Source organism: Mustelus asterias, unplaced genomic scaffold (assembly GCF_964213995.1).
Source record: "Mustelus asterias unplaced genomic scaffold, sMusAst1.hap1.1 HAP1_SCAFFOLD_405, whole genome shotgun sequence".
In the NCBI taxonomy this organism is placed as follows: Eukaryota; Metazoa; Chordata; class Chondrichthyes; order Carcharhiniformes; family Triakidae; genus Mustelus; species Mustelus asterias.
Genome location: NW_027590360.1, coordinates 278,549 through 293,563, shown reverse-complemented (window position 1 = coordinate 293,563; position 15,015 = coordinate 278,549). Strand labels below are relative to the sequence as shown.

Here is a 15,015-nt window from a genome sequence, read left to right as displayed (position 1 = left end):
ACTGTGTTCTCCACAGTCTCTGTACTCTGTACTCTGGCCCTTTACGGGACCCATTCACTGAGTTCTCCACAGTCACTGTACTCTGTACTCTGGCCCTGTACTGGACACATTCACTGAGTTCTCCACAGTATCTGTACTCTGTACTCTGGCCCTTTACTGGACCCATTCACTGAGTTCTACACAGTCTCTGTACTCTGGCCCTTTACTGGACACATTCACTGAGTTCTCCACAGTCTCTGTACTCTGTACTCTGGCCCTTTACTGGACCCATTCACTGAGTTCTCCACAGTCTCTGTACTCTGTACTCTGGCCCGTTACTGGACCCATTCACTGAGTTCTCCACAGTCTCTGTACTCTGTACTCTGGCCCTTTACTGGACCCATTCACTGAGTTCTCCACAGTCTCTGTACTCTGTACTCTGTCCCTTTACTGGACCAATTCACTGAGTTCTCCACAGTCTCTGTACTCTGTACTCTGGCTCTTTACTGGACCCATTCACTGAGTTCTCCACAGTCTCTGTACTCTGTACTCTGTCCCTTTACTGGACTAATTCACTGAGTTCTCCACAGTCTCTGTACTCTGGCCCTTTACTGGACCCATTCACTGAGTTCCCCACAGTCTCTGTACTCTGTACTCTGGCCCTTTACAGGACCCATTCACTGAGTTCTCCACAGTCTCTGTACTCTGGCCCTTTACTGGACCCATTCACTGAGTTCTCCACAGTCTCTGTACTCTGGCCCTTTACTGGACCCGTTCACTGAGTTCTCCACAGTCTCTGTACTCTGTACTCTGGCCCTTTACTGGAGCCAATCACTGAGTTCTCCACAGTCTCTGTACTCTGTACTCTGGCCCTTTTTGATTTTTGTCTTCGGTTTTTCTGTCTTCCACTTTTCCTTTTGCTGCCTTTAGTTTCTGTCCCCACTTTACTTCCCTCTGACTTCCTGCGTCGGTCACCATCCCCGCGCCACATTAATTTAAACCCCTCCCCAACAGCACGAGCAAACACTCCCCTCAGGACATTGGTTCCAGTCCTGCCCAGGTGCAGACCGTCTGTTTTGTACTCGTCCCATCTCCTTCAGAACCGGTTCCAATGTCCCAGGAATTTGAATCCCTCCATCTTGCACCATCTCTCAAGCCACATATTCATCTTGGCTCTCCTGACATTCCTACTCTGACTAACACGTGGCACTGGAAGTAATCCTGAGATTACTACCTTTGAGCTCCTACATTTTAGTTTAACTCCTAACTCCTTAAATTCAGCTTGTCGGACTTCATCCCATTTTTTACCTACAGTGTTGGTGCCGATATGCCCCACGATAGCTGGTTGTTCACCCTCCCCCCTCCAGAATGTCCTGCAGCTGCTCCGAGACACCCTTGATCCTTGCACCAGGGAGGCAACATACCATCCTGGAGTCTTGTTTGCATCCACAGAAACACCCGTCTGTTCCCCTTACAATTGAGTCCCCTATCACTGTCGCTCTGCCACTCTTTTTCCTGCCCTCCTGTCCAGCAGAGCCAGCCAGGGTGCCATGAACCTGGCTGCTGCCACCTTCCCCCGGTGAGCCATCTCCCCCAACAGTATCCAAAATAGTATATCTGCTTTGGAGGGAGATGATTGCAGGGGACCCCTACACTGCCTTTCGACTCTTCCTCTGTCTGGTGGTCACCCATTCTCTATCTCCCTCAGTAACTGTTATCTGCGGTGTCACCAACTCACTGAACGTGATATGCACGACTTCTTCAGCATCGTGGATGCTCCAAAGTGAATTCTCCCGCCGCTCCAGAGCTGTCAAGCCGTCTAACATGTGCGTCAGTTGGACACACATGATGTGACTGACTGTGGCACTGTGGTATAGGAAGCTGTTCAGTGGGCCGTGGGGGGAGGTGAGGGGCTGGGATGGGAGAGGCACAGAGTAAATTAGTGGGAGTAAGTGACAGTATAGTGAGAGGCATTGATGATGTGAAGATGCCGGCGTTGGACTGGGGTAGGCAACGTAAGAATTCTCACAACACCAGGTTCAAGTCCAGCAGATTTATTTGGTAGCACGAGCTTTCGGAGTGCTGCTCCTTCATCAGAGGGATTGACAATTTTCTCTGTAACAAGGAGTCAGAGTGCAGTTGACTGTGTTGCCTGCCCCATGCCAGAGTTCAGGACATCTGGCTGGAGATGACCGTGGTTGTGAGGAGGATCCCACTGTTGTGGACCATGTCGGTACCAGTGACATAGGTAGAATGAAGAAGCAGCTTCTGCACAGACATTATCAGGAAATGGACACTGAATTAAACAACAGAACACACAAGGTTATAATCTGGAGATGATTACCGCAGCCGCGTGCAAATTAGCATAGTGCACATCACATTAGAGAGATGAATACAAGGTTTGAAAGACTGGTGGAAGAGGTAAGTTTCAGCTTGTGGGACATTAAAATCAGTTCTGGAGAAAGTGGGGGCTGTACCGTTGGGATGATCTACATCTGAACCTGCTGCCAGCAACGTTCTTGCAAACTACACAACTAGGGAAGCAGAGAGGGCTTTAAACTCAATAGAGGAAGGGATGCTTCTGGAGCGGAGGATATGATCACCATACCAACCTAACACATATTTTAATGAATTAGTTATCCTTTAACTGCTCCACAATTAAGGCTGTCTGTTGAACTAATCTGTCTGCTTTCCAATGATGTGGAGATGCCGGCGTTGGACTGGGGTAAACACAGTAAGAAGTTTAACAACACCAGGTTAAAGTCCAACATGTTTATTTGGTAGCAAAAGCCGAAAGCTTGTGTGGCTTTTGCTACTAAATAAACCTGTTGGACTTTAACCTGGTGTTGTTAAACTGCTTTCCAATATGGCAGGTGTCGTTTTTGTTTTAAATGGCTTTTGTTAATTCAGCTACAATATGTAATACCATTAATTCAAACTACATGAAGATAGTCACACTAAAACAACTGATTTTGAAACTACCAACAATGGTGAAATATGCTTCAAGCATAAAAACTTCTTAAGGTCATTAGACGGCGGTGAGGAATCCCATTGCTGTCATTGTCCGCACTCCCTGTTCTCTGCGACGTGACCACATGGACACCTTGCGCTGCAGCACGGGGAAGTCATTGTCATTTAAATGCAGCCCAAGGATTTGCCAAACAAAATGTCACCACTCACTTCATTAGTCCCCATCGGGAGTTTTGAGTTCCAGCCTGAACATCACAACTCAGGATATATTGGCCCTGGAGGGGGGTGCAGGAGGATATCAGAGAACTAACAGGTCAAATTATCACAACATGTGTTGCATAGATGATTAGTCTGGTGTTGAAAATGTTTTTTCAAGATGATAGATTCGACAGGGAGAATTTGTTCCCTCTGTTGAAGGAATCCAGTAAATGGTCAGTTTTTTTTAAATTAGAGGGACACGGATCGAAGATGGGGGATGTGTTCTTTGATTTATTTCATTGGATGTGGGTGTCAGTGGCAAACCCAGAACTGTTGCTCACCCCTCATTTCCCAGTCGCTTGCCTCGGCCATTTCACACAGCAGTTGAGAGTCAACCACATTGCTTTGAGTCTGGATTCACATTGGGCAGATCAAGATAAGACCAGGTTGATGGCAAATTTCCTTCCCTAAAGGGAATTGGTGAACCCAATGGAATTTGTAGCAGCCTGCGATTGCTCGAGTAAAGTAGAATCATTGGAAGGGAACCCACTGCAGACAGCCATGAGGCCAGAAACACAAGCACAGGGAGCTGACATAAAAACTGACACAAGGGCACAGAAAGTGGCCTGAATGAAAGGTAGAGTCATAGAGGTTGACAGCATGGAAAGAGGCCCTTCGGCCCAACTTGTCTATGCCGCCCGTTTTTTAAAAACCCCTAAGGACAGGAATGGGAACTTGTACATGGAGTCAGAAAAGATAGGAGAGGCTTTGAATGAATACTCTTCTTCAGTGTTCAGCAAGGAGAGGGGCCATGTTTTTGAGGATGAGAGTGTGATACAGGCTGATAGGCTGGAGGAGGTAGATGTTCTGAGGGAAGATGCATTAGCAATTTTGAAAACACTGATGGTCGATAAGTCCCCTGGGCCAGCAGAGAAATATCCTAGGATTCTTTGGGAGGCAAGGGATGAGATTGCAGAGCCTTTGGCTTTGATCTTTGGGTCCTCACTGTGCACGGGGATAGTGTCAGAGGACTGGAGAGTGGCGAATGTCGTTCCTCTGTTCAAGAAAGGAAATAGGAATGACCAGGGTAATTATCGGCCGGTTAGTCTTACTTCAGTGGTCGGTAAGCTCATGGAAAATGTCCTGAGGGATAGGATTTATGACCATTTGGAAAGTTGCAGCTTAATCCGGGATAGTCAACACGGATTCGTGAAGGGTAAGTCTTGAGTCACAAACTTGATTGAATTCTTTGAGGAGGTAACTAAGTGTGTTGATGAAGATAGAGCAGTTGATGTCATATACATGGATTTTAGTAAAGCGTTTGATAAGGTTCCCCATGGTCGGCTCATGAAGAAAATAAGGAGGTGTGGGATAGAGGGGAATTTGGCCGATTGTATACGTAACTGGCTATCTCATAGAAGACAGAGGGTGGTGGCGGATGGCAAATTTTCAGACTGGAGACCAGTTACCAGCGGTGTACCACAGGGATCAGTGCTGGGTCCCCTGCTTTTTGTGATTTTTATCAATGACTTGGAGGAGGGGACTGAAGGGTGGATCAGTAAATTTGCTGATGACACCAAGATTGGTGGAGGAGTGGATGAGGTGGAGGGCTGTTGTAGGCTGCAAAGAGATATAGATAGGATGCAAAGCTGGGCTGAAAAATGGCAGATGTAGTTTAACCCTGACAAATGCGAGGTGATTCATTTTGGTAGGACAAATTTGAATGCGGATTACAGGGTCAACGGTAGGGTTCTGAGGAATGTGGAGGAACAGAGAGATCTTGGGGTTCATATCCACAGATCTCTGAAGGTTGCCACTCAAGTGGATAGAGCCGTGAAGAAGGCCTATTGTGTGTTAGCGTTTATTAACAGGGGGCTTGAGTTTAAGAGCCGTGGAGTTATGCTGCAACTGTACAGGACATTGGTGAGACCACATTTCGAATATTGTGTGCAGTTCTGATCACCTCACTATAAGAATGATAGAAACATAGAAACCTCAAGCACAAAACAGGCCCTTCGGCCCCACAAGCTGTGCCGAACATATCCCCACCCTTCAGGCCTACCTATAACCCTCCATCCTATTTTGTCCCATGTACTCATCCAGGAGTATCTTAAAAGACCCTATTGAGTTTGCCTCCACCACCACTGACGGCAGCCGATTCCACTCGCCCACCACCCTCTGTGTGAAAAACTTCCCCTTAACATCTCCCCTGTACCTACCCCCCAGCACCTTAAACCTGTGTCCTCTCGTAGCAGCCATTTCCACCCTGGGAAAAAGCCTCTGAGAGTCCACCCGATCTATGCCTCTCAACATCTGATATACCTCTATTAGGTCTCCTCTCATCCTATGGCTCTCCAAGAAGAAAAGACCGAGCTCCCTCAGCCTATCCTCATAAGGCATGCCACTCAATCCAGGCAACATCCTTGTAAATCTCCTCTGCACCCTTTCAATCTTTTCCACATCCTTCCTGTAATGAGGCGACCAGAACTGAGCACAGTACTCCAAGTGGGGTCTGACGAGGGTCTTATATAGCTGCATCATTATCCCCGGACTCCTAAACTCAATCCCTCGATTGATAAAAGCCAGCACACCATACGCCTTTTTAACCACCTCCTCCACCTCCGGGGCCGATTTTAGAGTCCTATGGACCCGGACCCCAAGGTCCTTCTGATCCTCTACAGTACTAAGAGTCTTTCCCTTTATATTGTACTCCTTCATCCCATTCGACCTGCCAAAATGGACCACTACGCATTTATCTGGGTTGAAGTCCATCTGCCACTTCCCCGCCCAGTCTTGCATCCTATCTATGTCCCTCTGTAACTTCTGACATCCCTCCAGACTATCCACAACCCCACCAACCTTCGTGTCGTCAGCAAAGTTACCAACCCATCCCTCCACTTCCTCATCCAGGTCATTTATGAAAATGACAACCAGTAAGGGTCCCAGAACAGATCCCTGGGGCACACCACTGGTGACCGACCTCCAATTAGAAAAAGACCCATCTATAGACACTCTCTGCCTCCTTTGGGCAAGCCAGTTGTGGATCCACCGGGCAGCAGCCCGTTGGATCCCATGCCCTCTCACTTTTTCGAGAAGCCTTGCATGGGGGACCTTATCGAACGCCTTGCTAAAATCCATATAAACCACATCTACCGCTTTCACTTCGTCAATGTGTTTAGTCACATTTTCAAAGAACTCCACCGGGCTCGTAAGGCACGATCTGCCTTTGACAAAGCCATGCTGAGTATTCTTGAGCATACTAAACCCCTCTTAATGCTCATAAATCTTGTCCCTCAGGATGTGGAAGCTTAGGAGAGGGTGCAAAGGAGGTTTACCAGGATGCTGCCTGGTTTGGAGGTTAGGTCTCATGAGGAAAGGTTGAGGGTGCTGGGGCTTTTCTTTTTATAGAGGAGGAGGTTGAGAGGCGACTTAATAGAGGTTTATAAGATGATCAGGGGGATAGATAAAGTGGACGTTCAGAGACCATTTCCTCGGATGGATGTAGCTGTTACGAGGGGGCATAACTATAAGGTTCATGGTGGGAGATATAGGAGGCATGTCCGAGGTAGGTTCTTGACGCAGAGAGTGGTTGAGGTGTGGAATTGACTGCCTGCTGTGATAGTGGAGTCGGACACTTTAGCAACTTTCAAGCTGTTCTTGAATAGGCACATGGATCACACCAGAGTGATAGGGAGTGGGATAGCTTGATCTTGGTTTCGCAGAAAGCTCGGCACAACATCGAGGGCCGAAGGGCCTGTACTGTGCTGTGCTGTTCCATGTTCTAAGCTAATCCCAATTGCCCGCATTTGGCCTATATCCCTCTATGCCCATCTTAACCATGTAACTGTCTAAATGCTTTTTAAAACACAAAATTGTACCCGCCTCTCCTCCTACCTCTGACAGCTTGTTCCAGACACTCACCACCCTCTGTGTGAATAAAATTGCCCCTCTGGACACTTTGGATCTTTCGCCTCTCACCCTGAACCTGTTCCCTCTAGTTTTAGACCACCCCCCTCCCCCCCCCTCTCCGCGTCCCCCCCCCCCCCCCCCCCGCCACCCATCAACTTTGGAAAAATATATTGACTATCAAGCAAATCTGTGCCCCTCATCACCCCTCAGCCTTCTACGCTCCCGAGAAAAAAGTCCCAGTCTATCCAGCCTCTCCTTATAACTCAAACCATCAAGTCCGGGTCGCATCCTCGTAAATCTTTCCTGCAGTCTTTCTTGTTTAATAATATTCTTTCTACAATAGGGTGACCAGAAGTGTACACAGTATTCCAAGTGTGGCCTTGTCAATGTCTTGTACAACTTCAACAAGACGTCCCAAATCCTTTATTCAATGTTCTGACCAATGAAACCAAGCATGCCGAATGCCTTCTTCACCACTCTGTCCACCTGTGACTCCACTTCCAAGGAGCTATGAACATGTACCCCGAGATCTCTTTGTTCTGTAACTCTCCCCAGTGCCCTACCATTAACTGAGCAAGTCCTGCCCTGGTTCAATCTACCAAAATGCATCACCTCGCATTGATCTAAATTCAAATCCATCTGCTATTCGTCAGCCCAATTGATCAAAATCCTGTTGCAATCGGAGATAACTTTCTTCACTGTCCAATATGCCACCAATCTTGGTATCATCTACAAACTTACTAACCATGCCTCCTATATTCTCATCCAAATCAATAATATTAATGACAAATAACAGTGGACCCAGCACTGATCTGAGAGGCACACCGCTGGTCACAGGCCTCCAGTTTGAAAAACAACCCTCGACAATCACCCTCTGGCTTCTGTCATCAAGCCAATGTTATATCCATTGAGACACCTCACCCTGGATCCCGTGAGATTTAACCTCATGCAACAACCGACCATGCGGTACCTTTTCAAAGGCCTTGCTAAAATCCATGCAGACAACATCAACTGCACTGCCATCATCTACCTGGAAATTTGGGCAAGGAAATGGCAGATGGAGTTCAATCCTGATAAATGCGAAGTGATGCATTTTGGTGGGAATAATGTAGGGAGGAGCTACACGATAAATGGAAGAACCATAAAGGGTGTAGAGACGCAGAGGGACCTGGGTGTGCAAGTCCACAGATCTTTGAAGGTGACGTCACAGGTGGAGAAGGTGGTGAAGAAGGCATATGGCATGCTTGCCTTTATAGGACGGGGCATAGAGTATAAAAGTTGGGGTCTGATGTTGCAGATGTATAGAACGTTGGTTCGGCCGCATTTGGAATACTGCGTCCAGTTCTGGTCGCCACACTACCAGAAGGACGTGGAGGCTTTGGAGAGAGTACAGAGGAGGTTTACCAGGATGTTGCCTGGTATGGAGGGGCTTGGTTATGAGGAGAGATTGGGGAAACTGGGGTTGTTCTCCTTGGAAAGACGGAGGATGAGGGGAGACTTAATAGAGGTGTATAAAATTATGAAAGGCATAGATAGGGTGAACGGTGGGAAGCTTTTCCCCGGGTCGGTGGTGACGTTCACGAGGGGTCATAGGTTCAAGGTGAAGGGGGGGAGGTTTAACACAGATATCAGAAGGACATATTTCACACAGAGGGTCGTGGGGGCCTGGAATGTGTTGCCGGGCAAGGTGGTGGAGGCGGACACACTGGGAACGTTTAAGACTTATCTAGACAGCTATATGAACGGAGTGGGAATGGAGGGATACAAAAGAGTGGTCTAGTTTGGACCAGGGAGCGGCGCGGGCTAATTGTTCCTGGTTTCTCGTTTCAAGGCTTCATTCTACGATCATCTTGCTGGTGCCAGTACAGAGTGAGACTGCGGATAGTTGGGAACCTGTCTCGGGGGCAGGGAATTCATATGGTGTTCGTGGAAGTGGAAATGACTAGGGTTGGGAAGCATTTTCCGATCGGGGCCATTGTGATCTCCTGGACTCGTTTCGATCGCCTCAGGGGGTCGGAGAGGAATTTCCCAGATTTTTTTTTTTTCCCCATATTGGCCCTGGGGTTTTTCACTCTGGGTTTTCGCCTCTCCCTGGAGATCACATGGTCTGGAATGGGGGGGTGGGGGTAAGTTAATAGGTTGTAATGAACAAAGCATCATAGCTGTGAGGGACAGCTCGGTGGATAGGATATTGGTATGTAGATAGGCTGGAAAATTGGGCGGGGATCCTGGATTCAGGATTCAATCCTGGACCGGGGAGCGGCGCGGGCTTGGAGGGCCGAAGGGCCTGTTCCTGTGCTGTATTGTTCTTTGTTCTTTGTTCTTTGTTATGGAATCTTCTGCTTTTCGTGCTGAGCTGACACCAGTAAAATTACAAGAAATGTAACAAGCCAGTCAGTTTTACACTCAGAATCTTCAGTATTTATGGGGTGAATGGTTTTACTATTTGAGGGAAGCTATAAAATACCTGTTGTTATACTTGTTACTGTCCAGCATTTTCTGTGTCTAATTTCTTCTTCTGCTACAGGTATATGGTTCATGTCAGGATGCGTGCGAAGAAATGGGGTTTTGACCAAACTGCCACAGAGTGAAATCATGAGAAATGAAGTATCAAAGGCAAGTGGATTAATTAGAAGAGAGATCGAATCCCAACCCAAGACCAATCATTGTCTGTAAAAAGCTAAGGAGGAATGGAGGACAATTGAAATTCTCCTCACGGCATCATCCTCTGTGTCCCAGTCTTTTTCACAGTGCAGCTCTACATCCTTTAATTTATTTATAATTGACGGTCTGTAGCTACCTTCCCACCGACCTCTATCTAAATGCTGTGTTACTGGGAATGGTTGAGGGATGAGAACATTGCAAATTTTACAGGAAAGTTAGATAAATATGTGAAGTAGCAGAACTTGTTAGTCAAACTGAAAGGGATGGAAATAGAGAATTGTGAGAGTGAGAAATGCATTGAGTGGAGTGAAAACAAAGTCAGTGTTAGTGCAGGGTGAGAGTGAGACATGGCTGTGATGACACAATGATGTGGCTGAGTGGGCAGTTGGCTTTTCAGATGAGGATGTGAGGAAGTGTCTGGAGAGACAGGAATGAATGCAGGTGTAAGGGGTGTTGTTTTGTGGAGTTCATAGAATCATAGAAACCCTACAGCACAGAAAGAGGCCATTCGGCCCATCGAATCTGCACCGACCACAATCCCACCCAGGCCCTACCCCCATATCCCTACACATTTACCCACTAATCCCTCGAACCTACGCTTCTCAGGACACTAAGGGCAATTTTAGCGTGGTCAATCAAACTAACCCACACATCTTTGGACTGTGGGAGGAAACCGGAGCACCCGGAGGAAACCCATGCAGACACGAGGAGAATGTGCAAACTCACACAATGACAGTGACCCAAGCCGGGAATCGAACCCAGGTCCCTGGAGCTGTGAAGCAGCAGTGCTAACCACTGTGCTACCATGCCGCCCTACTATCCAGTTGTGCTGGGAAATGCTGGGAAAGTAAGAGTGTGAGTCTCGGCTCCTGAGCGAGTTACGTCACGCACTTTCCTGACCTCCTGATGTCCATGAACTTCTTGAAACACTTTTCCCATGTTTGAGGGACCACAATGTTCCTGCTCACTTTCTCAGCCACTTCCATTCATGCCTGCTGGTTTTACGAGGCTGGCCGTTTCCTTCCATCCTTGGCAAATGTGACCTCATTTCAATCACCAGATCCCACAGCAAGAGCTCCATCTGAGTGTCTGAGCCATGCGGGATGTGAGGGGAAATGTGGACACGGCTTTTCCAATTCTCCTCTCCATTCCTGTGATTGCTGAAGCCTCAGGAGAGGATTGTACAATTCAGCCATCAGAACCTCTGGCTGGTCAAACGGTATCCAGCTGATGCAGATCTCAGCAATGACCTGCTATGAAATCCAGACCCTCTTGAGAAATGTTTCCTTTCAAAGATTCAGTGAATCAATGCCAGACTCAGAATCAGGGTGATAATGCCTTGGTTGAATTAAATGTGTAAAATGCTGCCATTCTGACCTCAGAGACATCATCGAGAATCCCAAATCATTTCAAGAATAAGGACAACCCTCCTTTAATTTAGTGAATCATAATTTTCCCAAACACTGGGCTGGATGTTGAGGTAGAATTCTCATCAGATTATTGTTCACCAGCAGTGTAAGAACAGGAAAACTACAGACACTCCATCTGCTGCAAATACACCGGCAGCATGTGTCACACTTATAGCTCAAGCTGATTTCACTATTCACGCTGGAACCATTGGCTAATATTTCATCAGCTGATTTAAGTCACCATTCCCACACAAGTGTCTCCACCATCTTTGACCTCAGCACGACTTGGCTACTTCCTAGAATTCTGTGCAGTATATTTGAATGAGAATCATCCCTCTTGTAAACTGGTAAAGGTACTGGACCCCTTATCCAGCGTCCCAGAAACAGGAGGGTCTCAAAAACCTATTACACTTGACGCTGACGCCACATGATACAATTTGGAATTGACGCACAGAGTATTTTGTCAAGTCCCAGAAAATTGGACGGAGAGGTGGCAGATGGAGTTTAATCCGGATAAATGCGAAGTGATGCATTTTGGAAGAAATAATGTAGGGAGGAGTTATGCAATAAATGGCAGAGTCATCAGGAGTATAGAAACACAGAGGGACCTCGGTGTGCAAGTCCACAAATCCTTGAAGGTGGCAACACAGGTGGAGAAGGTGGTGAAGAAGGCATATGGTATGCTTGCCTTTATAGGACGGGGTATAGAGTATAAAAGCTGGAGTCTGATGATGCAGCTGTATAGAACGCTGGTTAGGCCACATTTGGAGTACTGTGTCCAGTTCTGGTCGCCGCACTACCAGAAGGACGTGGAGGCATTGGAGAGAGTGCAGAGAAGGTTTACCAGGATGTTGCCTGGTATGGAGGGTCTGAGCTATGAGGAGAGATTGGGTAGACTGGGGTTGTTCTCCTTGGAAAGACGGAGAATGAGAGGAGATCTAATAGAGGTATACAATATTATGAAGGGTATAGATAGGGTGAACAGTGGGAAGCTTTTTCCCAGGTCGGAGGTGACGATCACGAGGGGTCACGGGCTCAAGCTGAGAGGGGCGAAGTATAACTCAGACATCAGAGGGACGTTTTTTACACAGAGGGTGGTGGGGGCCTGGAATGCGCTGCCAAGTAGGGTGGTGCAGGCAGGCACGCTGACATCGTTTAAGACTTACCTGGATAGTCACATGAGCAGCCTGGGAATGGAGGGATACAAACGATTGGTCTAGTTGGACCAAGGAGCGGCACAGGCTTGGAGGGCCGAAGGGCCTGTTTCATGTGCTGTACTGTTCTTTGTTCCATAAAGAACTGGGCCTAACAACACCATGTTATTGAGCGTCAGGGTGGCAGAACAAGTTTACAAACTGCCATGGTGTGTGTGTGCTGAAAGTATATGGTGAAGAAACCTTCACTGATCATGAAGCTGCAGAGAGCAGGGCATGTGTACATGTGTTATTGGCAACAGTCAGAAGATTACATTGTTCAAAGGGATCAGAGTCTTCCCTGTTGTTTACAAGGCCAATCAATCAGTGCACATGGATGACTCAACCAATTTCCCTTGATTGGTCCGAGAGCCATTTTGTCCCTGAAGCCAGGGCTCAGTGTCGGTGTCTGGGGGTTCCTGAGAGCTGCATGGTTATTTTCTCCTCATCAGGAACATTGTTTTCAGAACTTATTTTCTGCCAAATGTGTGTCCTCCATTCAGCCCAAGGATCAATGCATTTTGCGGGCAATTGCGACCAGATACAAGGCTGAACTCATGCACAAAATGCTCATTGCATTGAACAGAGGCTTGGGTGGGAGGGAATTCCAAGTAGTATTCAATGTGAACCATGCACTCTGCAGTGCTGCCAAGGCTGGGCCAATGGTACCCCAAGGTAGTTTGATAAATGGAAGGCACAACCTCAAGCCATTTCCCATGTTCCTAAATGGTGATGGTGAAATTAAACCTGAATTTAGAGTTTTTCATCTCTCTGAGGAGAAAACGTTGCTAAAGATCTATTAGCAGATGTGAAAGTCCTGCTTTCTCTTCCTCAGATGATATGCAATTTGAGTTGTAAAATTATGAAATAATAAAAGTACAATAATAAAATAAAAGTATTTATTTCTCATTCCTTCTCCGTGTTTTATCAGCATGCCATCCAGAAACCAGAATCCATAAACTACAGGACATGTTTAAACGGTGTAGTCAGTGCCTGAACCTTCAATATTCACAGCCTGTCTCAGTACGGTCGATATCTCATCCTCGGTGGTTATGTAATTTGAGTTGTAAAATTATGAAATAATAAATGTAAAATAATGAACTAAGCGCCTTGTCGTCTCTATTTCTCATTCCTTCTCCATGTTTTATAAGCACGCCACAAAGAGCCCAAAATCTGCCAAGTCCACAAGACCAGAACATGTTGGATCCCAGACATCCCAGGTATGGGGTCTGGTACCTGTACATTGTAAAATCCTCTCCCATCTGTGAGAAATGCAGCATTTTCCTGCCAGCTTCGAGAAATTTCCTTGATTGGTGATGATGAAATGAAACCTGAATTTAACGGTGTCCGTGTGTCCGAGAAGAAAGATATTTTGTAAATATTGCTGGTATTTTTGAATGACTTTCCTGTGCTGAAGCCCAGCTGTTGGATGAAGAAGATGTTGAGGATTCTGTAATATCGGCAACAGTGCTGAAATTCACTGCCAAGTTCCACACAATGGAATAGACACCATGGTCTTGACCAAGAATAAAGAGAATGAGAGCGGTGATGATGAAGATGAATCTGTCTATTGACAGGTGAATAAGGATCACGGAGGAACTGATTCATGGCATCGATCAGAAGAGCTTCATTACAGAGTAGCATATTATGTGGGTCTAAAAGGGACAAGAGGTGTTTCGGAAAGAAAACCCCATGTACTTGAAACAATTTAAGCTGCAGGACATGTTTAAAAGACACACATTAAACCCTGAACTGTGAATATTCACAGCCTGTGTCTGAATGGCAGCTGTCTCCTCCTCAGTGGATCTGTAATTTGAGTTGTAAAATGATGAAATAATAAATGTACAATAATGAGCTAAAAGCCTTGTCGTCTTTATTTCTCATTCCTTCTCCATGTTTTATCAACCCAGCAGATAGGGCACAAAATCTGCCAAATCAGCCCGAACCTTCAATTCTCACAGCATCTGTCAGTGTGACAGCTGCCTCTCCCTCGGTTGCAATGCAATATGTAAAATTATGAAATAATAAAAGTATAATAATTAAATTAGAAAAGCCTCAGGGTCTTTATTTCTCACTGATTCTCCATGTTTTACAAGCACGCGATCCAGAACTCCAAATCCACAATTCTGGAACAGGTCCAGTGCCCAACGCCTCCGATACGGGATCCAGTACCTGTACATTGTAAAACCCGGTTCATTCTGCTGCTAATGCAGCATTTTCCTCTTACCTGCCTCAGTCCCGGTGATTGGGGGATTATTTGCTTGATTTCTGTACTTCATCCATGAGTTATATTTCGGTGTCAACAAGCTGAGTGCTCGGCTGCTAAAAATGACCAATCAATAGAGGCACACGGGTTGTGGAAACCAAATCGATGTGATCTACAGAGTTTCAGTATCAAAATAAATGTCTGACAATTGTATCAGGCCTGAAGATATTTTACTGAGACAGATGTCCAGGGCATCACTCACCTTGATATGCACTTCCCGACTGTCTCACCACACCACGGATGCACCTTGAACCTCTGATGATGACATGTGTGAGCACCAGGTCCACACAATCAAGCTGAATCAAGAGGCTCAGACTTTCATGGCAGGTCTTGCTGATGTCTGCAGCCCCTGGTAACAAGGCCTCCCCCACAGTGGAGCAGGAGGACATGCATTGCCAATGCTTGTTAAGGTGCCTGTCACTGGAGG

The 15,015-nt window shown here is 46.6% G+C and overlaps 1 long non-coding RNA gene across 1 annotated transcript in view; it reads left to right on the top strand.

The window, feature by feature from the left end:
• LOC144486590 (uncharacterized) overlaps positions 1 to 13,419 on the top strand; it is an 83,229-nt gene extending 69,810 nt beyond the window's left edge. The window contains exon 3 of the long non-coding RNA XR_013496281.1: positions 9,584 to 13,419. This is a non-coding gene — a long non-coding RNA (uncharacterized LOC144486590). The remainder of the gene's footprint in view (positions 1 to 9,583) is intronic.
• The last annotated feature ends 1,596 nt before the right edge of the window (positions 13,420 to 15,015 follow it).